This window comes from Dromiciops gliroides, chromosome 5, assembly GCF_019393635.1.
Source record: "Dromiciops gliroides isolate mDroGli1 chromosome 5, mDroGli1.pri, whole genome shotgun sequence".
Taxonomy (NCBI): Eukaryota; Metazoa; Chordata; class Mammalia; order Microbiotheria; family Microbiotheriidae; genus Dromiciops; species Dromiciops gliroides.
The window spans coordinates 291,544,869-291,570,881 of record NC_057865.1 but is presented as its reverse complement, the minus strand read 5'-3'; the positions used below and the strand labels follow the sequence as shown (position 1 = coordinate 291,570,881).

Below are 26,013 nucleotides of genomic sequence, written 5' to 3'. Positions count from 1 at the left end.
GAAGTGAGGAAGGCCTGTGTTCAAATTCTGCCTCGGACACTTCCTAATGGTGTGACCCTGGGCAAGTCATTTACCCCCATCTGCCTCAGTTTCCTCATCTGTAAAATGAGCACAAAACGAGTTAATAACTGTAAAGCACTTTGCAAGCCTTGAAGTGCTATTTAAACCCGAGCTATTGTCATCACCATTCTTTTCCTTATCTGCTAAACACCCTACGCCTCCACTTCAGCAGCCTCTCGAAATCAAGTTTCCATGAGATCCTTTAAATGAGTCTAATGCCACTGTCAGCCAGGTGGCTTCTGTCCAGTCTGCCTCCTCCCTGATCTCTCCGTAATGTTTTCTGTTTTTTCTCCAGCCCTGCAAACTGGGGACTCTCTCTTCTCTAGCCACCTGGGCTGGTGTCTGATCTGCTTACTGGACTCTAAGCTCGATGACAGCAAAGACTACGTCTTATTGGAATGTTCTGTCTCCTCCAGTGCCTGGCACAGTGCTCAGCATACAGCCAGTGCTTAATAATTGTTTGTTGTTGGCACGGCACTCACACAGGTGAGAGCCGAAGTTCTGAAAGTTAAATAGGAATGCCAAGGGACTTCATAGAGAAAGGAGATAAGTGGATAGAGGGAAGAAGCTGCAGGAATAGCCATCTCAAGGGGCAGCTAGGTGGCACAGTGAATAAAGCACCGGCCCTGGAGTCAGGAGGACCTGAATTCAAATCCGGCCTCAGACACTTGAAACTTACTAGCTGTGTGACCCTGGGCAAGTCACTTAACCCCAATTGCCTCACTTAAAAAAAAAAAAAAGAATGGATCAAATGCAACAAAGCAATCATTGAGGAGGGGGAGGAGAAAAGGAGGGGCCCTGACTCTGGTGTTTTGGAGGATGGATGGTCCCCTTCAACAGAAGCTAATCAACAGAAAGACAAGGATGGAGACAAGGACAAAATGGGGGAGAGAAAAAGGAAAGAAAGCATCAGGGTGAATGTCGAGGTCAGACGTGCTCACTTGTGTTCTGAATCTAAACCCTCAGAAGAAAGGAAATGGAGGGGCTGCCCATCGACTGGGGAATGGCTGAACAAGTCGTGGTGTATAAATGTAATGGAATACAATTGTGCTGTAAGAAATGATGAGCAGGCAGATTTCAGAAAAACCTGGACTTACATGAACTGATGCTGAGTGAAATGGGCAGAACCAGGAGAACATTGGACACAGTAACAGCAACACTGGGTGAAGATCCGCTGTGACAGACTTAGCTCTTCACAGCAGTGCAATGATCCAAGACAATGCCAAAAGCTTCATGATGGAAAATGCTCTCCATATCCAGAGAAAGAACTATGCAGTCTGAATACAGATCAAGGCAGACTATTTTTACTTGTTTTTTATTTGTTCTTTCTTGTGGTTTTCCCCATTTGTTATGATTTTTCCCTTCACAACACGACCAATCTGGAAATATGTTTAACATGACTGTACTGTATACCATATATATATATATATTGCTTGCTTGCTGTTTTGGGAAGGGATGAGGAGGGGTGGTGGTAGAGAGAAACATCTGGAACTCAATCTTACCAAAATGAATGTTGAAAACTATCTTTACATGTAATTGGGAAAGAAATAAAATACTATTAAGTGGGGGAAAAAAGAAGGAGCATTTGCACATACACAGTAGAACCCAGACAGTATTCTCTAAGGGCCACATCATCTGCTTTTAAAGGATGTACAGAATAAACTGTGAGAAAATAATGTGATTTGGCAGATACTCAAAGGCCCACCTAGAGAGTAATCTAAATTGATTGAATTAAGTGAGAGTGATTGACTGCTGATTAGCCTACTTCAGGTTAACTAGATTGTAACCACACCTGGCTGGCCCTTAAAGAGGTATGTTCTCAGAAGCTAAGGACTTTGAACTCAACTCGAGACCACCTTCAAGTCCAGTGAACCAATGGATTTGGATGATGCTAACCAATCAGCTTGAAGCAGTGTGTAAGGACCGCCTCTGCTCCGGACCTATCAAAAGCTTCCACACTCAGTTTGAGAAGAGTTCATGGTTGAAGCAGGCTTGTGGCTGAGGACTTGAGGAAGAACCAGACCAGGCTGGAACTCTAGGCTAGATAGGCCTTTTCTTAACTCCATGTGTTCTCTTTTTTCTAATACCTAGTATGCTTTAATAAATGCTTAATGCCCAAAGACTGGTGCTAAAGCTTCTCATTTAAGGTGACCACAATTAAATTTTTTAGACATCACAAAACACAAGATTCTGCTTCAAAATCATCCTGCTTATTTGTGCCTCCTCCTGAGTGTCCACCTGTTCTTTCTCTGGTGAATGTTTAAGAATAAGACACTAGTATTCAGGGTGGGAGTGCCGTGTGTGATCACTGTTGCTAACCATGCCCCCTAATAAAAAAACTGAAAGAAAAAAAATGGGATCAAATAAACTTCACCAAACAAAACACATCTGCACATCTAAAAGTATCTGTCTCCTTCTACCCTGCTGGGTCCCCCAACCTTGTGTAGCAGGTGGGTGACATCCTTCATCCTCTGTCCCTGGGACGAGGGGCTGCTCACGGCCAGCCGAGGTTGGATTTCTTAGGGGTGTTTCATGACAATATCACTAGCCTCATAGAAATGTTTCTCCTCGTTCGGCTCACTTCACTGAATCAGTTCAAACTTCCCAGAATTCTCCAAAATGGTCTCTCTGGTCATTTCTCACATGATATGATTTGTTCAGCCAAACAAATCCGCCCCCAGCTGCCTCAGACAGCTTAGTTCTTTTCTTTTCCTCTCCCCAATCCCTCCCTCTGCAAGGATCAGGAAGTCTGTCTTCCCTCCACAGCATCAGCCCTCCTTTTAACCCCTCCCCTTCACACTGTTCCTGCCCAGACACTGTGTCCTGCTTCCCGAGCACGGCCTTCAACCCCCCACCTCAATATTCACTCTGCTGGGGAGGCCTTTTTTCCTCCTTGTGGACATTCGACCCATAAACTATTTCTCAGCGCCAGTTCCCAGTACCCTCTCCAATTCTCTACTCCTTTCTCCCTGTTTTAGAGGGAGCTATGCCCTTGACCTGATCTCCTCTGATGCCCCCCGCTGAGACCCTGCCCATCAATCATCTCCACATCTCCCCCTCACCACTGGCTTTTTCCAGGAGAAAGAACACTGCATCTGAAGTCAGAGGACCGGGGCTCAAAACCTAGCTCTGCTACTTACCACCTCTGTTATCTGGGCAGGTCACTTAATTACCTCTCGGGACCTCAGTTTCCTCACCTGTCAAATGAGGGAGTTGGACTAGATGACTTTTAAGGTTCCTTCCAGGCTTTTGAAAAAAGACGTCTTCTACTGACTTTTCTACCCCATCCAGCTATTTCCCCAGCTGCTTTCTCCCCAACGTACTCAGGAACTTGAACTCCATCGTACATGCAATGGGGAGCCAGAGATAGGTCACAACTAGGGTTAAATGGCTCGCCTAGGATCACACAGCTAGTTAGTGCCAAGTGTCTGAGGCTGGATTTGATCTCAGGTCCTCCTGACTCCAGGGCCAGTGCTCCATCCACTGGCTCATTCATTCTTAGCATAGAACTGATAAAAATGTATTGGATTTACCTTTGACAGTATCCTAGGGCTCTTGAAGCCCCTGAGGATCAATCCAGGCTACATTCAGTGCAAAAACAAAATCCTGAAAAGAAGAAAATCTCAATCAGTGGTGTTTATAGCACCAATTTATAGAAGAATCTAACATCTCATCCAGACAAAAAGTCCAATAAAATAATAACTTTTCTTTAAAAACACCGAAGAACAAGTTGAGATCTCATGCTTTTGCTGTTTAGTTTTTTCTAAAAAAAAAAAAGCAAACTTTCCTTCTTTGATTCAAGTCCCCCCCCCCACCTCCCCCCCCCCCCCAAATTGGCTGGAGTTGTGTCCAGGACTCATGTAGAGGTCGAAATGGCCTGGTTTCCAGAGACATGCGAAGGAACGCAATTGTTCAGTCAGACTGATAAGGGGCACCAGGCTTCATCTTTAGAACTGTCCACCACCCCTGGTGATAATGATCTGAATACACAAGTCTGAAGACAAGAACAAGACCAAAATGCTTCTCTATTCTGAGCCTCCTGGGAATTCATTTTGGATCAGCATTTGTCACCACTGCCTACCAGTCTGTGATTCAGTGGAGCACTGGTTTTAGTCCAAAGCCCAGAGTCTTCCCTGCAGCAGCCTAGTGAAAGAACTAGTATCAACTATGAGTATTAGCAGCTTCCTTAGCTCCAGCACATTCATGGATGAGCAACTGAACCGAAAGCCCCCTTCAAATCCAACAACATCCACACTCTCATGACTGCAGTTGCCATTTAAGACATGAAAACGTTTCAGCCCTGAAACTCCAAGTCCCGTGTTTTATTAGGGCATTTCTGAAGACCCGTTTCCCTCCTCTCTGGCTGCTTGCCTGACTTCAAGCCTCAAGACCGAGACAGGGGTGGGGGACAAAACCAAAGCTTTCAGGAGCTGGCCCCCGGCTCTCCATCCTCAGAAAACAGCCACCAAGAGTCAAAGGTCCTCCCCCCAACATGAACTGCAGGAAAGAGAGAGGGAAGCCTGGGCAGGGCCCCATCTGCCTGAACCAGATGGGAGAAGACTCACAATAATGCACTACACCGAAGCCAAATGGCTTAGGCCCAAATGCATGTGTTTATTACACATTTAAGATATGGTCCCAGTGCTTTGCAGCATGTCAGGCCAAGAATACTGCCTCAAGTTGGAGAAGGAACTTCTGTCTTGGTATTTGGGGCAAATTGCTGTTTGTTATTTTTAAATAACCAAGAACTCTGGGTAATGGACAAATTTTACTTCGACTCTAGATTCCAAATCGTTGCTTACATTAAACCACCCTGCTCTGGCAGCTAGATAATAACACCAAGTTTTTGTTTATTTTTTCTAGTATTTTATTTTTTCCTCAATTACATTAAAAACAATTTTCAATATTCATGGTTTAAAACTGAGTTCCAAATTGAACACCAAGCTTTTCGATTCTGCCTTGGGACTTTATTTTTGAGCAAGTGTGCTAAAAACCTTCTTTTCTTTTTTAAAAGTTTTTTTTTTGTTGTCAATGAAAACTTTACCTAAAGATGAAATCGATGTGGCACATGATAAAAAATATACAAGATGCCATTTCCCCACTAGGATCACAAACAGTTGTTTCTAAGTGAAGAAGCAGGGTTCTCAATAAATAAGTGATTCTCCCTCACTGAAGGCCAGACCGATAGCATGCTACGCAAGGTGGACCTGAAGCTCTCCCATCCTGGAAAGGCCTCAGACTACTCTGGCCATTAGAGTTCAGCCAAGTGACAGAACAAGCAAATAAGAAAAATGGTTCTAAATGGATTTTCTACACTCCTTATGATCGTCCTTGGTCCTTTTATAATCTTACAGAACAGCTGCTGCTCTTTTCCAGTCATTACCTGTCTACACGACACTGCCCCTTCCATTTTTTCTTCCAGCCACTAAGCACTGGTCCCCTTTCACTTTTTTCAGATAATCCTGAAGGCAGGAATAGTCCTTCTTGTAGGTGCGGCACAGAGTTGATTGTAGTGCATACGCTCAGATCTTATTAATGCTTATTAAAACTCATTGGGTGCAGCCTCTCCTGTGGATTGGGGGTCACAATGAATCCTGATGGTGAACTGGTTTTCTTCACAAGCCTGGCTCTAGGTCCCTGTGTGATGGGCACAGGTGCTGACAGTGGCTGGTGGCCATCTCCCTGGGCTCTCCCTCAGCTCCACGTCAGCTCCTGGTCACCTTCAGTGTCTGCCCTCTTCACAGAGCACTCGGTTACATCCCCCAAAGTTTCCTTTTCTTACATTCTATTTAGATATGATATTGACTCCTACATTCTGAATAAAGCTGAAGCTCTATACCTTCTCCAATGATCCCCCAAAAGCTAGTTGTGTTTATGTATCTACTTAGCTGTAGCATAAATGTTAGAGAAATTCAAAATCCAAAGGAGGATTCTTTGTTTGAAAAACATGAATCCTCATTGAGAACTCATATTGTAAAAACAACACTGTATGTGAGATCAGGGAGAAGTCCAGTCCAACATCCGATGGGCACCAATCACCTTCCCGTTCTGGGTCTTACGTTTCCTGTATTTGGGCAGTAATACTAGTTGCAATATCTACTTCACCTGGCTGCTAACAAAGAAATTAAATGACTTCATTATAAGTTATATAAATGGGAACTGCTGCCCAATATGTTAGTGGAGGAAACAAAATTAATATACAGGGAGCAACTGAAAACCAAGCAAGCGTTTTCAAACTATTTGGTACTAAGTAAAAATAAACTAGAAATTCCAAAGACAGAGAGAGTGACATAGGCTGAAAGGAGAAGGCTTCATGAAAACGGTTGGGCCTGGGGCTGAGGGATGAAGAACAGGTAGGCTCTGGAGAGGCATCAGTGGAATAAGAAGAGGAAACAGCATGAACAAAAGTCCAGAGGCAGAGCTGAACATGGCAGGAGCCCCTGACTCTGAGGACCATAATGGATCGATCACTGCCGCTGTCCTTCCTCCATCTAAGGCTCCAAAGCCACCGGTTATGCCGGTATTTCTGGATTTTAGCAGGTGCTGGGCACCTCCCTCACCAAGGCCAAGCGGGGGGAGGAGAAGCTTAGCTTTCTTGGGCAATCCTTTGAATCCTCTGGTAAGGGTCTCCCAAATCACTGCCTGCCGCTGCTCTGGCAGCCTCTTTAGTGGCTGCAAGGTGTTCTCACTGTCACAGGGTTAAAAACTTTAAACACTCCTTAATTCATTGCCTTAAAACCAGGCTTCACGTCCACCTCATCCATGTTGCTCTTTGGCAATAGCCAGGGGAGACTGTTCTCCTATTTGTGGACAGGGCAAAAACAGTTCCCAAACCATTTTCCGTAGGAAGTTTGCACAGAGTTCATCTCTGGCCAGTGAAGCCCACTATTCACTGCGACAAGAAAAGGGTCCTTTACTGTGAAGAGTGGTTCAAAGAAAAATACTCAACGACAGACTTTCCATTTGACTCCTGGCCCTCAATGATTCCACTCTAAACATGCTCATTGCTTCATAGACCTGGAGCTGCCCGAAGGTATTTTATCACTGAAAACGACGGCTTATGGATTCAAAGACAACAATAGAAAATACTTCTTTGACTTAGGTTTAAAAGAAAAAACAAATGCAACGTCTATTTTTCCTGTCTGGAGGTTAATCTAGATTAAGAACTCTTAAGAGGATAAGAAAGATCCTTTTCAAGGGAAAGTGAAACTAAAACTAACAACAAGAGGGAACTGGGATGTCAACATAACTTCTAAAAATAAACAATGACTATGACACAAACATTTCTGACACTTGTGCATGTGGTCTGGCTGTCCCAAAGGCCAAAGGGACTGACTGATTTACTTCAGGAACACTCATAAAACCAAAGACACCAACAGAGTAAAGCCTCAATTGACCAGAACAGTAAACTAATTAGAACTGCTCTGTGAGACAAAGGACTGGCAAAAATCAGCATCGAGTTTTGGGGTTAGGCGTTGTCACCCCACTACCTACTACCTGCCATGCATCTTCCTGTAGCCCTTTGTGCAACACTCATTTTTAATTCTTTGTTTGGCCGCTATGTGGTGGGCGGCACCAGCAGACTGTTGGTGTTAAAAAGACTGACTTCTGTTTTCAGGGGAGCTTGGCATCATCATCCACAGGACTTGTGTCATCTCCTGAAGGAAATCCAGCCACTCCCCTCTTGCTGTCCAACTCCTTCATCGATCTGTCCCACAGATGCACAGTAACAGACGAGCTCTATCTGGTGCATCCACTCAAGTGTCTGCTGTAATACAGGCAGTAGACTTTTCATCCGCTTGGTTTTTTGATGCAATGGTCAGGACAAACTCTTCTGTAATCAGTACTATCTACTGCAGCCCACTGTAACCTGAAAACAGGGGCACCTGCAGGACCTCCCCATCCACAGGATGCTATATTTCAGGAAAGACGGTGACAAACTGGAGAATAACCAGAGGATGCCACCCAGGCTGGTGAGGAGAACAGGTTATTGGGAAGATTTAACGTGAAGAGGGGAGGTGGCCACATCGCTGTCTTCAGGCATCTGACAGGCTTCTCCCCCAGAGCCCGAGGAAAAACCTCCCAGCAACTAGAGATGTCTCAGAGCAGAACAGGCCTCTGGAGGGAGGAAGTCCTCATCTCCGGAGAGCTCCAAGGAGAAGCAGCCCCACTGCTCACAAGGGATGTGCCTATTCAGGCATCAGGGACCAGATGCCCCCTGAAAGGCCTTCTAAAGCTGACATCTGGTGACTAAGACAGCAGAATAATCACACGACAAGAAGAGATAACCTGATAGTATCCCAAACAGCGATTATTCCAGGTGGGACGCTTACATAGCCCTTTTGGTCTCATTTTCATTTTCAGTTGTATCACATTAGATGATATATGACATCACATAAATATCTGGTACTCTGCAGCTGCCTAAACTATTGCATCTTTATGTTATTAAGCAAAACAAGTACACCAAAAACTACAAGGGCAACATTTAATCCAAAGAAAAGCGAACCTTTAAAAAGACATAGTTCTGGGGCAGCTAGGTGGCGCAGTGGATAGAGCACCGGCCCTGGAGTCAGGAGGACCTGAGTTCAAATCTGGCCTCAGACACTTAACACTTACTAGCTGTGTGACCCTGGGCAAGTCACTTAACCCCAATTGCCTCACTTAAAAAAAAAAAAAAAGACATAGTTCTTCTGGATGAAGTGGCTTTAAAAAGCCAAGCCATCCTCTGCCATCTTCCCCACTCACAGAACAGCCATTGACTAAGAGCATTCCCATTTGCCACAGCCTCTTGTTCCTGCGCCAGCCTCCCTATGCCACAAACTAGAAACAGCCTCATGTGCAGGGTCACTGCCTGCCATACCCGTCCAGCACCCTGTCTACTTCTGAAGCTATTAGCAGACCACAAAGAGAGATGGTCACAGCAAACACATGGGGTTCAAAGTTGGAAGAGAACTTAGATATTATTGAAGGTTTCAATGATTAGGGAACAGGTTCAGAGAAATGAAGGTCCTCGCTCCCACAGTTGCCCAAGTGATAAGTGAAAGAGCCCAGAATTTGAACCCAGGCCTTCTGACTCCAAATTCACTGCTCTTCTCACAGGCCTAATCACAGAGTGTTCCTTAAAGACCCTAAGCATCGACCTGAAGCAAAGACCCCTGTTTTCCACAGAGATCTTAACCTGCTGTTGCTGTACATGTACAAGTCATGGAAAACCAACTCAAGCAGAGGGCCATCCAAACAAAGGGAGTCAAGAGGGAGATGGGGGTGGGTGCAAACAGGCTCAAATGGCTTCAGGGACACTATCCTAAGTCTGTGATGAGAAAATAAAGCAGGATGGTCACTGAGGAATAGTGGAGAGGTCAAGGGAAAAGCTCCTGCTGGCCACTGGAAAGGCCCAACCCCCAGGAAGCAGAGAGGATCTGGACCCAAGCAGAGGATGGAGAGTCCCGCTATTGGGAGGGTCACAGGATCAACACAGAGAAAAGCTCGCAATCCAAGGAGATGCAGAGTATTTGTTTACACGCAACGAAGAGGACTTCCAAATAAGTCGTGTTGGGCCTCGTGACAAGAACGAACAATTCCTTATGCAGACTCAAAACATTATAAGGAAAACTCCCACAATTTCGAGGGTCCTACAGGAATTACAATAGTGCATCAAAAAGAGCTGCCATCTGTAAGGGCTAAAATTCTAGCTAGTCTGTCTAAAATATCCAATGAGTGGTCGCCAATAGATTATAAGCTTTAGTAAGAGTTAGACTTTTAAGCATTTATTAAGGAGAATAAGAATTTGGTAAAGAGAGAAAGAAAGGCCTAGATTCCTCTATCTATTAAAGGGAGAGCGCATTCCTAGCTCTCTTCTCTACCAGAGTCCTCAGGAAAGAGTCAGCCAGCGCACCAGCCTCCCCCTTCTTCCTCCCACAAGCCAACATCACTTCCTGATGCCAAAGAAAGCCGCATGGTCCTGCCCTCAGAGGCCCTCTCCTCATGTTGGAGCTTTCCTACAGTAAGTCTCCAGCAGGTGGCGTCGTTCCAATCGTTACACATCAATGAGTGATGGGCTGGACCAGGGCAACAGTCTCTAACCGAGAGACTCTGCTGTGACCCTGTCTTCCCTACACTTATCCTCCCCCTGTCTCTAACACTTGGGGTAATGGAAAGAGCTGAGGGCTTTGGACCAGCTGGAGATCCCAGCTCTGCCCCCACTTTACACACCCCTCCCCTACTCAACAAAGGCCTGTGGCTCCCTCCTACCTTGTTTGGCAGCACAAGGACTTTAGAGTCTGGTGCCAACCTCCCTACCCTGCCTTCCTGTATAGTTACTTCCCTGTCCACGTACCCCAGTCCAGCCAAACAGACTTTCTTGCTATTTCTCACAGACACCCCACCTCCTATCACTGAACCTGGCTGTGTCCCTAGGCTGGGAACGCCCTCCCACCTCATCCCAGTCTCTCAGCATCCCTTATTTCCTTCAAAACCTTGTTTCAAGGCCACTTCCTGTAGGAAGGCTTCCCTGATTCCCCCAGCAGCTTGTGTCCTCCCTGCCAAAATTTACCTACTCTATTCATTTTGTGGAGATTTATGGATGGGCCTCCCCTTTCAGGTCAGGAAGACCTGGGTTCAAATACTGCCTCTGACCCATCCTGGCTGTCCTGGGCATATCCCTTAGCCTCTTTGTACCCAGGAACCTCTCTAGAATGGGAAGGTACAGACGATGTGCCCCCCAGCAAGCATTGAGAGAGGGGCTTCCTCCCCTGGGAAGTCCCTGTACCAATGATATCCCAAGTCCAGGCCTTGGCTCTACCCCTAGAGCTCACGTGCACATGGAAACTGCTTCATAAAGGCTTACCAATAAACTGCTTTCTAAGTATTCACAAGTCATCTTCACTGGACCTTAAATGATTTCTAGAACCACTGAATGGGGAGGCGACGGCACAAGAGGCAGGAGAAGCTGAATCTATGCAGGAACAGCACTGTCTCACCAACACTAGGAATCGCAGAGTTGGAAGGGCACAGAAAGCCTCTTGTCCAACTTGTACGTGCCCAGGAGTCCCCCCTGCTCAGCCAGCCGTCACCTTCCCCTCCCTAGGTGGGCCTCACCCCCTTATGTCAAGACTCAGTCTGCCTCTTTGCCACCTCTACCCATTGCTCCCGGTCCTGCCCTAGAACAAATATAATCCACATGCACAAAAATGATCTGAAGGGCTAATGCTGCCCCCCTGCAACCACAGCCTTCAGGTTGAATGTTCCCAGGCCCTCCCCCAGCCAGATCCTCCCTCCCCAGCCTGGATCCCCATGCCGACTCCTTTCCGACTTGTCACTGATCTCCCTCCAAAGCAGGACCTAGCACAAAGCACCCACTGCGTGTCTGGATGAGGGTGGAGTCCAGCTTCTACATCCTGCACTAGGGCTCCCCTCTTGTAAGCATCTGCTTCTCTTGGTGCATCCTGAGATCACGGGAGCTTCACACTGGGCTTGTAATTCTCTCAAATCCTGCACTGTTTTCTGGACAAACGGCTCTGTGGAGCCATGCCTACCCCCAACACATCCTAGTGAAGGTGATCTTTTTAACCTGAACACAAAGCCTGCCATTCACCCTATCAAACCTCTTCTCTGATGTGGGGCTCCTGCCATTCACCGTTAGCTCTGCAGACAAGCTGAGTGTCAAGTGCCAATGTGTCTGTCACCTGTACCTCTGTAGCTCATCCTGCATTTTCTTTTTTTTCTTTTTTTAAGTGAGGCAATTGGGGTCACACAGCTAGTAAGTGTTAAGTGCCTGAGGCTGGATCTGAACTCAGGTCCTCCTGACTCCAGGGCCGGTGCTCTATCCACTGCACCACCTAGCTGCCCCTCATCCTGCATTTTCAAAGAGGACTGATGACATCATGGGGTGATGTCTTAAGTTGCCTGAGAACTGAATTTAAGTGAAGCAGGCCTGGGCTCCCTCCACAACATTCCTGACAAACGGCTAGCTAGCTTCCGCTCTCATGGCATTATTTGGAGGTTTCTGGCGCGGTCATGTGGGGAGCTCTAAGGGGTTACTGCCTTTCCTCCGCCTGCCCCCCAGCTTCCACTGCAACACCGCCATCGAAGAGTAGCCGTTCTATGTGGGGAAAGTGCGGCTGTTCCGCACCCTGCACGCGTTGTTCTCAGTTTGATTAGGGCCGAGCAAAGTAAGCACAATCAGTCTTCCCTGTGCCAGCCTCCAAATATTCGGAGACAGCCGTCACTCTCCACCTAAGTCACTTGGTTTTTGTCTAACATTCCCTACTGTTTCAGTCTACCTAAATACTGATACCGCAGCCCTTTCTGTTAGTGGAATAACTCCAAAGCTCCAGGATTCTAGCACTATAATTAGCCTAATTCAAAATAGAACACACGTTCCCAAGAAGGAGAGTCAGACTGAAGAGCCCCGTAACTATGACTGGAGGGCTTCATGAAGCAGACAGCAGGGGAGAGCAGCAGATGAGGTGGTCATTCCAGGGCACGGACCTCCTTCGGCTGGAAAGAAGCATACAGTGTGTGACAGGAAACAGAATGAGCCATAGAGGAAATGGTAATGTAAGACAGGGTTACAGAGAGGAAGGAATGATAAGGTATGCAGAGGAAGGCTATGGAAGATGTTTAAGGAATGATCCAACTGACCTCACACTGGTACCAAGGATGGACGGAGGGTGAAGAAAGGCTGTGGGGCCCAGGGAGACAAGCTTGGCAGGGACTGTAATGGATGAGGGTCGAGGTCAGAGGAGCCTGAACTATGACAGTCTGGAGTCAGTGGGGTGGGTCCTAGGGGACGTGAAACGAGTACAGCAGAGATCAGATCCAGAGCACCACCGAAAGCAACCACAATCCTCTGCAGAACATGCATGCAACATGGCCGATATCCCCTGATCTCGGGCTGGCTGCTACACAGGTGTTTGCATGTCGGCCTTTCCACCAGACTCTGAGCTCCTGTGGGGCAGAGACTGTAATCTTCCTCTGTATCCTCAGGGCTCAGGACACACAGCAGGTGCTTAATAAATGCTTACTTACTGACCAACATCACTAACAAGAGTTACTGTTTTCTAAAAGCATATAGGGTCTCATCCCTTTTTCCTGTCCTCTCCCCCATCGTGTGTGCGCCCGAGCTCATGCACACACATGCTACCAATGCAATGTTTCTGTTGATAAGGAAACGGTTCAATAATCATTTCTATCAGTTCAGACTGGAGGCAAGAAAAGACATTTTTTTCCGTGTATTCAAACTCTGCTAAGTCTTCATTTGATTAAAAAAAGGCAGCCCTTGACATGAAGTGGGTCAGAAGGACAGTGACAAGGGAATACAAAGATATTTTAAATGATGATCTTGGGGCTTTACTTGAGCTTCTTTTTCTAGCTCCTCAGCAGGTTTTACAAATCCTCAGAGCAGAATGACGTTGGCACCCAGAAAGATGGTGAAGAAGTCATGACAACTTCCACACTAAAAGGGGAGGGGGGAGGAAATCTCACTATGTGGGAAGTCATTCTTCATTTTTAGCCTAAGAGGGTGTCACAAAGGCAGACACCAAATCTAAACAAACAAAAGAGATGGCACTTTAAAAAAAGGAATGAGCTCACTTAATAGGGGAGGAGAGAGCTATGTTTAGAAATGAAGATGAGGGAAAAAGAACCTTTTAAAAGGAGAAAAAAAAAAGATTGGCAAGAGGAAGTTATCATTTCAGCAAGACACACTCGGTGTCTTACTTACCAGAACTAATTAAAAGCCCTTATGATTTGTTTGGCAATCATGTAAAACACATTTCCACACTAGTCATGTTGTGAAAGAAGAAAGAAAACCAAAGGAAACATGTGTGTGTGCATGCACACACACACACACAGTGAAATTAGCCTGCTTCAATCTGCATTCAGACCCCATAGTTCTTTTCCTGAATGTGAAGAGCATTTTCCATCATGAGTCCTTTGGAACTGACTTGGATCATTGTATTGCTGAGAAGAGCTAAGTCTATCACAGTTGATCTTCACACAATGTTGCTGTTATTGTGTCCTTATGATTTAAAAATGATTATTTGTATTTAGAAGATTCACAGCTTAACAATTTTCCATCACTAACCTTTAAAAAGATGATGGTGTTTTCCTGTTGTAGATCATGAAAACTATGAGTAACTAAGTATACTTTTATTCCTTAATGATTATTATTTTTTTTGTGAGGCAATTGGGGTTAAGTGACTTGCCCAGGGTCACAGAGCTAGTAAGTGTCAAGCGTCTGTCTGAGGCCGGATTTGAACTCAGGTCCTCCTGACTCCAGGGCTGGTGCTCTATCCACTGTGCCCCCTAGCGGCCCCTATTCCTTAATTATTAAAGGAATTGGATGGAGATGAGGTTATAGTACCTCCTTGTGGGTTTTCCCCGCTCTGAGCCATTCTGAGTTCACACATCCCATGTATAGAGCTATGACTGCCTCAGTATGATTTAGCACGCAGCTGAAGATCAAGACTTGCAGGAGATTCAGATTTCCCCAGATGGATGTGATTCCCTTGGTGCTTCTCATGATGACCAATTAAAAGGGGGGGGGGAGTAATCCTACTCCAAGGACTTGCCTCTTTGGAGGTGTTCAAACAGGCCAGATGACCATTTACTTCAGGGACATTATTGTGGGGGGTTCCTTTTAGATTATGGGTTGGACTAGATCTAGCCACGAAAGTCCCTTCTGGCTCTTCAAACTCTGTGACAAATGACCAAAGGAAGCCAGCCATTCAAGTCCACACTTACTAAAAACGAAACCTGAAGACATAAAAGTTACAGGTCCACAGAAAAATAGCTCACATGGATTCAATTATCATCTTCATGGATGATCCTCAGATACACATCCTCAAGTGGTAAACTCTTGACCTCCACTGTCATATCACCAATGGAATGTCCTCAAACTCAGACATCTCAAACTCCACATTCCAAATACGAGTTTATTGTTTTTCCTCTCCAAGTCCTTTCGTCTTCCAAATGTCCGTATTCCTGCTGAGGGCATGACCATCTTCCTGATCGTCCAGGCTCACAAGTTCAGTGTCACCCTCAAAGGGGAAAAGATTTCTTTTGAATGTAAAGGATTATGGAGAGTTCAATTAACAAAAAAATAAAGTCCAAGAAGACAGAGCAGAAGACCATACCTATCTATTTTATCACCTCTAAAATTTTTATGAGAAGGGTATGTAGCACTTAGCAGCATGCCTGCCACATAGTAGGCACTTAATAAGTGTTAACTGTCTGACACAGAAGGCATTTTTACTGAAAAACTGGAGAAAGAAAGAGGCAAGCTCTTTGGAAGCAATTTCCTACCACTGATTGCATTTTCACAGTCATACAACTAACAGAGATACAGAAAATGAAATCATTCCACTAAGCCTATTTTTTGTTCCCAATAAAGAGAACAAAATGCAACTTAAACAGTTCTCCTCAAAGCGTCCCTCACATTGTAAAATCATACAAAATTCATCAACAGCTATGATTGTTACTATTTTGTTACTGCACCAAAGGAAGCATCCAATGGGACGACAGATGTTTACTAAAGATGTTCCTTGGAGGATGGCTTGCACAATATTCAAAAGAAAAAAAGGAATCCCTCTCAGTAAAAAGAGGAGGCTCCAAGGGCTCCTGTCTGCAGGTGGTGAACGGATTACCCAGAATCCCACCGTGATTACAGGCCTCCTTGGAAAAATCAACAGTCTTTCAGAAGACACTAGCCTCAACATTCCACACAGGAAAAAGTGAATAAATGATATTGCCCAGATTAGGGGCAGCTAGGTGGAGCCACAGTGAATAGCGCACTGGACTTGGAATCGGGAAGACTCATCTTCCTGAGTTCAAATCTAGTCTCAGACACTTACTAGCTGTGTGACCTTGGGCAAGTCACTTAACCCTGGTTCTTCAGTTTCCTCATCTAAAAATGACCTGGAGAAGAAAATGGCAGACCACTCCAGTCTCTTTGTCAAGAAAACCCCGGGGGGCAGCTAGGGGCCCTGGATTCAGGAGGACCTGAGTTCAAATTCAGCCTCAGACACTCGACACTTACTGGCTGTGTGACCCTGGGCAAGTCACTTAACCCTCATTGACCCACCAAAAAAATTTATTGTTTAGGGGCAGCTAGGTGGCACAGTGGATAGAGCACCAGCCCTGGAGTCAGGAGGACCTGAGTTCAAATCCGGCCCCAGACCCTTGACATTTACTAGCTGTGTGACCCTGGGCAAGTCACTTAACCCCAATTGCCTCACCAAAACAACAACAACAACAAAAACCCAAATGAGATCATGAAGTCAGTCACAAAGAGTCTAAAAAACGATTTAACAAAAAAATTGTCCAAGTTATAATAGTTGTTGGATCTTACATACACGCACACCCCCCACTCACCAATACACACAATATAATGGCCACTGTAGATGGACCTTAAGAGAAGGCAGAGAGTAGGCCAGGTAGTACTTTCATTAATTCTATACTCCTTCCTGAAAGAAAAATCCCTCTCTCCCTCCTCCTCTCTGGGTGGGGCAATGAGGGTTAAGTGACCCTGGACGGGTCACACAGCTAGTAAGTGTCAAGTGTCTGAGGCTGGATTTGAACTCGGGTCCTCCTGAATCCAAGGCCGGGCTTTATCCACTGTGCCACCTAGCTGCCCCTATAAAAACCTCTTTTTAACACTGTTACTAACCTAATGATTTTTCAAGAGCCACCACCATCTCCAAAGAATCAAAACTGCAGGAGAACCAAAGGACACCGACACTTGTGGGCCACAGAGGCTGCTGTCTATTGCTACCAATGAGCTGCATGCAAGAAGTGGTACAAACTACAACCATCCACAGAGCTGTCTGACTGGACAAAGAGGGTGGGTCAGAATTATAAGAAGGAGACGGGTGAGCAGCACCCTGGAGAGATCTCCAGAGGAGGGTACACAGGAATCCCAGCAAGGTGAGGTGAAGGGTTCACCAAACACACCATCTCAGTGAATATCCAAGCTAAGGAGTTCAGGGGCCCACCCAGGCCCTTCAGCCTTCTCTGGAAAGCCACGGCATACTGTATATGTGGAATAATCACAACCATGGGCCACCCAAGGGCCTGCCGAGGGTGAGGGTGAGGAGGCTGTGGTATTCCCAAGGATGATTTGCAAGAAAGACATGGCAGAAAAGCATTCAGGGCTAGACATAGAGGTGGGTGGGCTAGGCCCACAGCAAGACCAGAGGCAGCTATGCTTCAAGTGGCTCCTCTCAGGGAGAAGTTTATGTAAAGACATGAATGACAATGGCCATGAAGAAATGGAGAGAGGGTGGCCTCTATCCCCATGCCAATTTAAAACACCAATGTACCCAGTTACACAAATGTCCCCTCCTAGACTGTAGGCACCTCTCTGCACATACACTGGAGCTTCCAAAGTGTGTACCAAGTGAAGTGGTTAAGGCCATCATTAACCTGACCACCTATTCTCCAGGGCAACATTTCTGGAAAACTGTGCATAAAGAATCTAAAAATGGAGGTTTTTAGGAGCTTATCACAAAACTGAGTTTGGGAAAAATAAATGAGGTGCAGAGCCAAGCAGGTCTGTTGAGGGCATTTCTCTTATTTCTTAGGATGTTAAAGACTGATATTTGGAATGACTGCCTTGTCACAGTTTCATAAACTACAACAGTTAATTTTTCTTTCCTCCAAACTACTTCTTCACCTCTGTTATGAAGAGGAAACGGCTTACTGTCAAAACTCAAATTAAAAAAAAAAAAAGATGTTACACTATCTGCAGTCTTTGTGTGGTGGAGCCTTGTCTCAGATTTTAGGAATCCCTGTGAGGGAAGATGAAGGGGCTTCTGGGAGAATGGAGATGCATGCCTGGGGAGGCAGGGTTTCAGGGCTGGGATGCTGAAAGATGGCATCCACACACTTGGGGCTTAGGAAGGCTTTAAATCTGGGCTGCAAGGGCAGCACCGGACAGCAGCCAGGGGCGGGGCCTACAAAGAACTGCAAAATCATAAGTGAGTGCTCATTCAGCAGGTAAGAACTGCTATTGACACTTTCTTTTTTGTTGTTGTTTTTGTGAGGCAACTGGGGTTAAGTGACTTGCCTAGGGTCATACAGCTAATAAGTGTCTGAGTCTGAGTCTGGATTTGAACTCGGGTCCTCCTGACTCCAAGGCCGGTGCTTTATCCACTGTGCCACCTACCTGCCCCTATCGGCACTTTCTTTCTTTCTTTTTTTTTTTTGGCGGGGCAATGGGGGTTAAGTGACTTGCCCAGGGTCACACAGCTAGTGTCAAGTGTTTGAGGCCGGATTTGAACTCAGGTCCTCCTGAATCCAGGGCTGGTGCTTTATCCACTGCGCCACCTAGCTGCCCCTATCATCACTTTCTAGAAGTGGAACTGTAGAACAAAAAGGGCTCTGAGGTATCAAAAGGGTCTTCAGTTGAAGTCAGAGGAAGGGAGAGAGAGGAACACACACAAGCCAAGCACCAAGGTAGACCAGGAATGGAGATGTGAGGAGGTCCAAGGACTTCTAGACAAGTATGATGATGACAAGATTTCCTGAACCAAAAAACAGGATAAGGAGTCCACCTAAGGAAATATCTTTCTGTCACGAAGCCTCAACACTTTATTTTCTTGAAACTGAGACTGTCCCAGAAAAGATGGGGCCTACAGCTACTGTAGGGGGAGGTGCACGGCATGGGTGTCAAATGACGTCCAGGGCAGGTGGTAGATTAATCATCCTGAGTTAGCAATGGAGAGGAAAGATACTCAGGCCAACTCCTTTTCTACTCACTGTGGGTGAGCAGAAAGAAGTGTGGGGAAAAGAAGGTAGATAAGACTTCCATTCAAAAGGGTGCCCAGGGATAGAGTTGCCAGCCAATTTGCCCTCCACAGAGCTACCAAAATAATCCTCCCAAGGCACAGATCCACCCACATCCCTCTCCTGCTTAAAACCCACCAAAGCTTCTTCAAGTGTGGGTCAAGATCCCATATGGGATCATGTAACTGAATGTAGGGGTTGGGAACGATTTGGCAAAAATAAAAGGTTATGCATACCTATTTTATATATCTATATACCTGGGGTCGCATAAAAGTCTCTTGGGTGAAAAAGAGTCGCCAGTGGAAAAAGTTTAAGAAGCCCTGGTCTAGAAGATAAAATACAAACACCTTAGGCATGTCTTCAACCTTCTTTGATACAATGTGCTGCCCTTACCGGCTATTACACGCCAGTCAAACTGGAAAACCAGACGTGCCTCCAACTGCAGGCTCTGTCCGCTAGCCCACCTCACTGCTAGTAGAGGACAGGGGCCTGACAGCAGTGTTTGCAAAACAGACTGAAGAGACACCAGGCAGGAGCCAAGGATGGCCCAGAGGACTGAGAGAAGGAACGGAAAAGGGGCAGACACTGTTAACAAAACGGCCAGATCTTGTCCCTTCAAACTGGGTCCCACAGCACTGAGGGCAGGAAGGGGCCTGAGAGACTCTCTAGTCTGACACTAACTCCCTTCCAACCCAAGCCTGGGAAGCTGGCCAATCCTTTCTCTGACTCCGGCTGTCCCTTGCATGGTTTGCAAGTCAAAGGCAGTGACAGAAATATATTAGACGGATGGGACAACCCATTTCCCATGATCAGTCTTTCTCTTCTTCCTGGAAGAAGGTAGAGGCGAGTGTCTATTATAAGTGTGTCAATATGCACAAAGTAGATGCTCAATTTAAAAAAATGAATGCAGATTTTTGGTACCAAATTGTCATAGGACTTACGTAGCGATCTTAGGTGGCTAATGGGAATTCTGCAGTATGCAGGGGTATACAAAATTATCTGTTACAACTCCTTCACTTTACAGATAAGGAAACTGAGGCCTAAGGAGGCTCCCACAGCAGTTATCTGAACTTTCTCCAAAGTGAAAACATACTTCTTGAGATTCATCTTCTTTTTTTTCAGTTGGGAAACCCCAAATTGCTTCAAATTCAAGTTGCTGATAGTGTATGTACTGATTGTAGAGGTCTGACTCTAAAAAAGAATTGTTGCTTGAACTCTCCACTTCAAACCCTGTGGGTGGAGTGCTTGTCTCAGACTGAAAACCCTTTAAGGTTTAGCCCCCTTGAACTATTTCATTCCCTCCTACTGAACCACAAAGAGTGCCTTTATTTCCCCTAAAAAGTCTCACCAACATGGCCACTAGTGAACAAAGGCTCAGACGCTAACTCAGAACATCCACGTTCCTGAATCAAGTATATCGTTAATAGGGCTGCAGGTCGGCCGAGAGTTACAGTGGCAAGCACCACGGCTAATTTTCAACTCTGGGAAACAGCTTCTGATTTGGGACTGGGTGTAGGGTAGCCAATTCTTTGTGCCAATACCCATGGTAAAGGGGTCTTTACTAGTTTGTGCCCAGATGACCCTCTTCTTGTTCTTGCTGGAAACTGTTTAAAAGTTTTCAAGTTTAAAGTACCAGTTACTTTAAGAGCTTAAAATAAGGGAAACGAAGGGGCCCTCCCTTAGGAATGCCAGAGTGGTGAGTCACTGAAGAAAAGTGGGGGAAGTGGGTAATGTAGTAACCAGAGCTGAGGAGCTGATCTGATCACTGCCTTCGGTATATCAGTCTGTCTGCTCTGCAAACAAGCGAAGAAACTTTGCCCGTGACCCACGCAAGCACAAGCTCTGAAAGCAGAGGAGACTGGGATTCGACTTTTGCTGTCGCTGTTCAGTCACGTCCGATTCTTGATGACCTCACTGAGGGTTTGCTTGGCAGAGGTCCTGGAGCAGTTTGCCATTTCCTTCTCCAAATCATTTTACAGAAGAGGAAACCGAGGCAAACAGGGTGAAGTGACTTGCCCAGGGTCACACAAGTAAGTGTCTAGACTGGATGTGAACTCAGGTCTACCTGATTCCAGGTCTGGTGCTCTATTCACTGCACCACCTAGCTGAGACATGATACAATGCAAAAAACCAGAGAAGGGTGGCACACATCACTGAGAGCGCACTGCTATTAATGAGCCTAGGACTGAGTCTTAACAACTAGCTGGAGAACAAGATTTACAGAAATTGAACAGGTCAGAGAGAAATGCATCAGGGGTGGGCAGGAGCCAAATTTCCAAGAGAAGAGAGCATTTTATAGAGGAAAGACTGTTAGACCAGACCAGAAATGAAGAACCCTGGGTGCCAGCCACTGCTCAGCCCTTCTGTCTCCTTGGGCAACTAAACGAAGTCAGCATCAGCTCTGGAAAATGAGCAGGGCTGGACTATTTGGCTTCCAAGATTCCCTTCCTGCTGAGGACTCAAACCTTCCACAGACAGGGAAGTTTTGATTCAGCCAACATTTATTCAATGTAATACTGTACATAAAAGGACCACATTAGGTTTTGAGGAAAATATAAACTTTAGCTCAGAGCCCTCCATGCCCTCCATGCCCTCCATGCCCTGACAGTCCTGACAAGGAGATCACAGGTTCTTTGAACCATCGGCTTATTTTTTAAAAATGCAGTTCACTTTTGAATCCCAGCTTAGAACTGAGGGAGAAGAACAACAATATTATTTCTTTATGGCTTTAGGGTTGACAAAACAAAAATTAGCTCATTTGATCCTCATAATCAGCCTAGAAGGTAGGTGCTATTATCCAGCCCATTTTAGAGAGGAGGGAACTGAGGCACACCAAGGTGAGGTGACTGGCCAAGGGTCCCATAGCTTCTAAGTGTCTGAGGCTGGATTTGAACTCGGATTTTCCTGATTCCAGGTCCAGCATGTTACCCACTGTTGGCATTTAGCTAAAACAACCAAATACTGGGAGCCAGGGTATATAGAGAGCCTCACCTTCCGGCCTGAAGAGAGAGTTCAGAATCTGTGCTGTAAGAGATGGTGAGCCTTGAGCCTCTGGAAACAGAAGAGATACACATGGACCCCCAGACCCACCCCCTATGACCCCAGAGTTGCACCTACAGCCCCTGCACCAGAGGACTTAGAGCTGGAAGGGCCAGGGGTGACAGCATCTGCTTCTAAACAGGTAACAGGTATGTGGTCCATGTATTTAAAATACTTAAGGAAAAGGTGAGCCCACCATGATTCTCTTTCACATTATAACTTATTTGATTCAATGTGAATGACTTTCTATTACAGAGGCTAATTGGGCCTGGAGTCAGAAAGACCTCCATTCAAATCTGGGCTCAGAAATCCAGTAGCTGTGGATCCTGAACAAGTCACTTCTCTGCCTATCTCTGCTTCCTTAAATAGAGACAACAACAGGCCTTCCCTCCCAGAGTTGTGAGGATCAAAGTGCTTAGTAACTGTGAAGCACCACGCACAGGTCTGGCATGCAGGAGGCTCTATATAAACGTTAGCTTTATCATCATCCCCTTGCAATCCTTTCACAATACTGGGAATGGCAGTTCTATTTTTAAATTTTATCTATTCATCTACTACTTTTAATGCTTTGATTGTTTCCTTTAAAGTCATTCATTGCAAAGCTTTTATTTATTTCCGTTTTTGTTATTCCCATTTCTCCCACAACTCCAATTTTGCACCTTCTTCTTGGGCAACAGCCATGCCTGAGGCTCACTTGATTTGGAATCAGGGGGCTTGGGTTCAAAATCTGACTGTTCTTTACTGGCTTTATTATTCTGGGTCTCCATCCCCTCAATCATGAAATGAACTGGATGGACTAGATGAGTGACCTCTAAGATCACTTTTCAGGTCTGAATCCTTCATTCAATGCAAGGGAGAAGTCACCAAATGCTCTGACCTTCATCCCAAAGCCTTGTCAAGAAGCCACTGAAATCATCAACACAGCTACCAGAATCCCAATCCAGAGAGGGGAAGCTCAGTTTGGGGACAGGCAGGGGAAGAAGCAGGAAGGAGAACTGTGTCTGAGGCTCCCCAGCCCTACTGGGAGCTAAGTGAAGCTTCCAAGGCTGATGAACTGCTCCCCCCACCCCAACCAACCAAAAATCAGGCAGAGGACTGAGACCAAGCCACCCACTGACACTGGGACCAGCCCTAGCCCAATGTTCCTTTCCCATCAGCCAACACTGCTGACTTGGATGTTCTGTTTTTAGGTTGAATAATACATTAAAAGTGACCCAAGTCAGTTTCTTCACCATTCTTCCGACAAACTCTGACGGTAATAATTCTCCACTCTCCTCCCTTGGGTCCCAGACCACTTAACAAATGCCCATCTTAGGAATCAGTGTTTCCCGGGGGGGGGGGGGGGGCGTTGTTTGATGATCCGTACCTACATTCAAACTGGACGAGGGCATCTCCGCACTTCGGCACACCACAGACACAAGCTTGAACCAGGGGGTTGACAATGCCCCGATCAGAAAAACGACTGCAAATTTCAAAAATCTCAATAGGAAAACTCAATCCATCTCCAGTAACTTCATTTTCCCACCATCTGAATCACAGTAAAAGAAAGAACAATATAGATCAGGACAGTGAAATTTCCTTTCTTTGCACTTTGGCCTCGATATGTGCAGGGGAGTAGGGAGAGAAGCCTGAGTTTCTGCATCCTGAGCCAGGTAAGAGTAAGAAGCATCTAAGAGAGGTGTCACCTGAGAATGAGAGTGGCCCAAAGTATCCCACTTTGTAAAGGGGTGTCCTCATTTTCAATTAACTGGTCTGTGAAGAAGAGATTTAATCTCAAATCCTATAAAAGAAAAGGTTTCATGTTCCAAAGGGCAACAAATAGGAGTTCAGACCAAACAAACTAAAATGTATAGATGCCCGAATGCAGGTCTCTTGGAATATTCGATTCTCCCACCTTCCCCCCAATTTCTCTTTCCAGAGAGGCTTCTATGGCTGTATTTGAATTCACTTGTTTTGCATAGCAGAGCCCTGGCCTCGAGTCCCAAAGGCTGCAAGCGTGAATTCTGCCTCAGATACTTCCTAGTAATCAACCAAGACCTTAAGCCTCAGCCAGCCTAGGGGTTTCTTCATCTTTAAATGGGGGTGGAAATAACACCTGTTAGGTAGGGTTATTATGAGGATTAAATGATCTAATACAGATGTAACGTGCTTGGCAGACCTTCAGGCACTACAGAAATATAAGTGCTCATTACTACTGCTAATAAGACTTTAAAATATATCCTAATTTCTGTATTTTATCTCTCTCAAAAGTAATTTCTTCATAAAATTCTCAAGCTATGCAGTAAGGTGATCTGTCCCTAAAAATATCTAAAACGTTGAAGAAAAGCAGCACAAGCAAGATTCCGACTGTGTGTGTCGGCTTCCCACACGACTGACCTTTGCAGAATATTCTGGAATCCCCAGAGTGGTCAGTCCAGAAGCATTTACCAAGAGCCAAGCACTGCTGGGGATACAAAGAAAGGCAAGAACATGGTCCCTCCCATCAAGGAGCTCATAGTCTGACAAGGGAGGTGTGGAAATAAACAGGCCTTACTCTATGACCCTTGAGTCTTCAATCCAGGGACGCTGGCCTCCTGACACTTCCTGAACAAGACCCTCCATCTCTCAACTCGGGGCATTCTCTCTGGCTGTCTGGCTCTTATCACCTCTACCTCCTGGGTCCCCCGGCTCCCTCCAAGTGATGGCGAAAATGCCACCTTCTACAGGAAGCCTTTCCCAATTGCTTTTAACCCTACTGCCTTCCTTCTTTATTATTCTGGTTAATATAGAGAGGCGTATAGCTTATTGCTATGCTGCCCCTCCCAGCAGATTATGAGCTCCTAGATTGCAGGAACTGTCTTTTTTTTTTTTACTCTCCTTGGTATTCCCAGTGCTTAGCACAGTATCTGGCATGGAGTGGGTGCTTAATAAATGTTTACTAATTAGGAAGTCTTAGGCAAGAAACTGATCCACAAAGGATCAATTTGTATCTGTCCTCACTTTTATCCACTGGAAACAAAGGATGCAGAAAAGTAAATTTGGGAACTGAACACCTGGCTAACAAAGAGGTGTCTAATAATGAGTTCTGGCTTTCTCGATATAGTGGACAGATTTTCTGACTGTAAATGGAGTCTATCTAAGGAAGGCAAGGAAGACTGTAGTTGCCAGGCCACTTGCAAATCAAATCAAAATGTCTTTAAACGAAAGGGGTGGTGGTGGAGAATGCTTGTGTTCCTTCCCCAGGTCAGATACCACAAAAGGTAGCCACAAAAAAGGAAAAAAAAAGACAAAAATACACAAAGGAGCCCTAAGTGTCAATATGGAACAGGAGGAACCAGATGTCCTAAAGCAGAGACTTGGCGGGATGGACCATGGCTCCAGGTGTGTCTACTTTATTCAAAAGAAAGAGGACAACTTAAAAGAGGGGCTGGGGTAGGGGAGACCAGGAAGGAATACTGTATTTTAAGAAGGTTTGCTCAGAAAAGGAAAAGGAACAAAAACAGTAAAACAGAACAAAAAGTATTTGGATGAAGGTTAAAGAGGAAGAAACACACATGACTTGTCTCTGGGACATACTACAGCTCACTTACACAGAAAGAGGACACACACGATGAGTTTGGGAAACACATCATGAGCCTGTCACATAGGCGCGATACAGTAGTGACGGGGCACTTCAATTATCCAGACATCTCTCTGTCAAAAGCAGAGTGACCTGGAGTCAGGAGTACCTGAGTTCAAATCTGGCCTCAGACACTTGATACTTACTAGCTGTGTGATCCTGGGCAAGTCACTTAACCCTCATTGCCCCACCAAAGGGAAAAAAACGGTCGGGTTGATTTTCTGGAGAGAGGGGGTTTCTTTTTTACTCTATTGGGAAGGGGAAAAAAAGTCCCAAAGATGGGATGGGTCCTTTCCTTAGAGTTGATAAGCTGACAACAGAGAGAAGGCTAAGCTGTTCAAGTCTTATTTTATTTTTCTTGGCACAGCTGGATGATTTCTATGATAGAAATGACAGGTTGGGGGGCAGCTAGGTGGCGCAGTGGATAGAGCACCGGCCCTGGATTCAGGAGTACCTGAGTTCAAATCCGGCCTCAGACACTTAACACTTACTAGCTGTGTGACCTTGGGCAAGTCACTTAACCCCAATTG

General features: G+C 45.7%; 1 protein-coding gene across 1 annotated transcript in view; it reads right to left on the bottom strand.

Annotated features, from left to right (window-relative positions):
* The window catches only part of TNRC6B (trinucleotide repeat containing adaptor 6B), a 221,057-nt gene that overhangs the window by 180,758 nt on the left and 14,286 nt on the right, over positions 1-26,013 (bottom strand). The window contains 1 exon segment of the mRNA XM_043965071.1: positions 3,594-3,666. The gene's annotated coding sequence lies outside the window, so the exon portion shown is untranslated.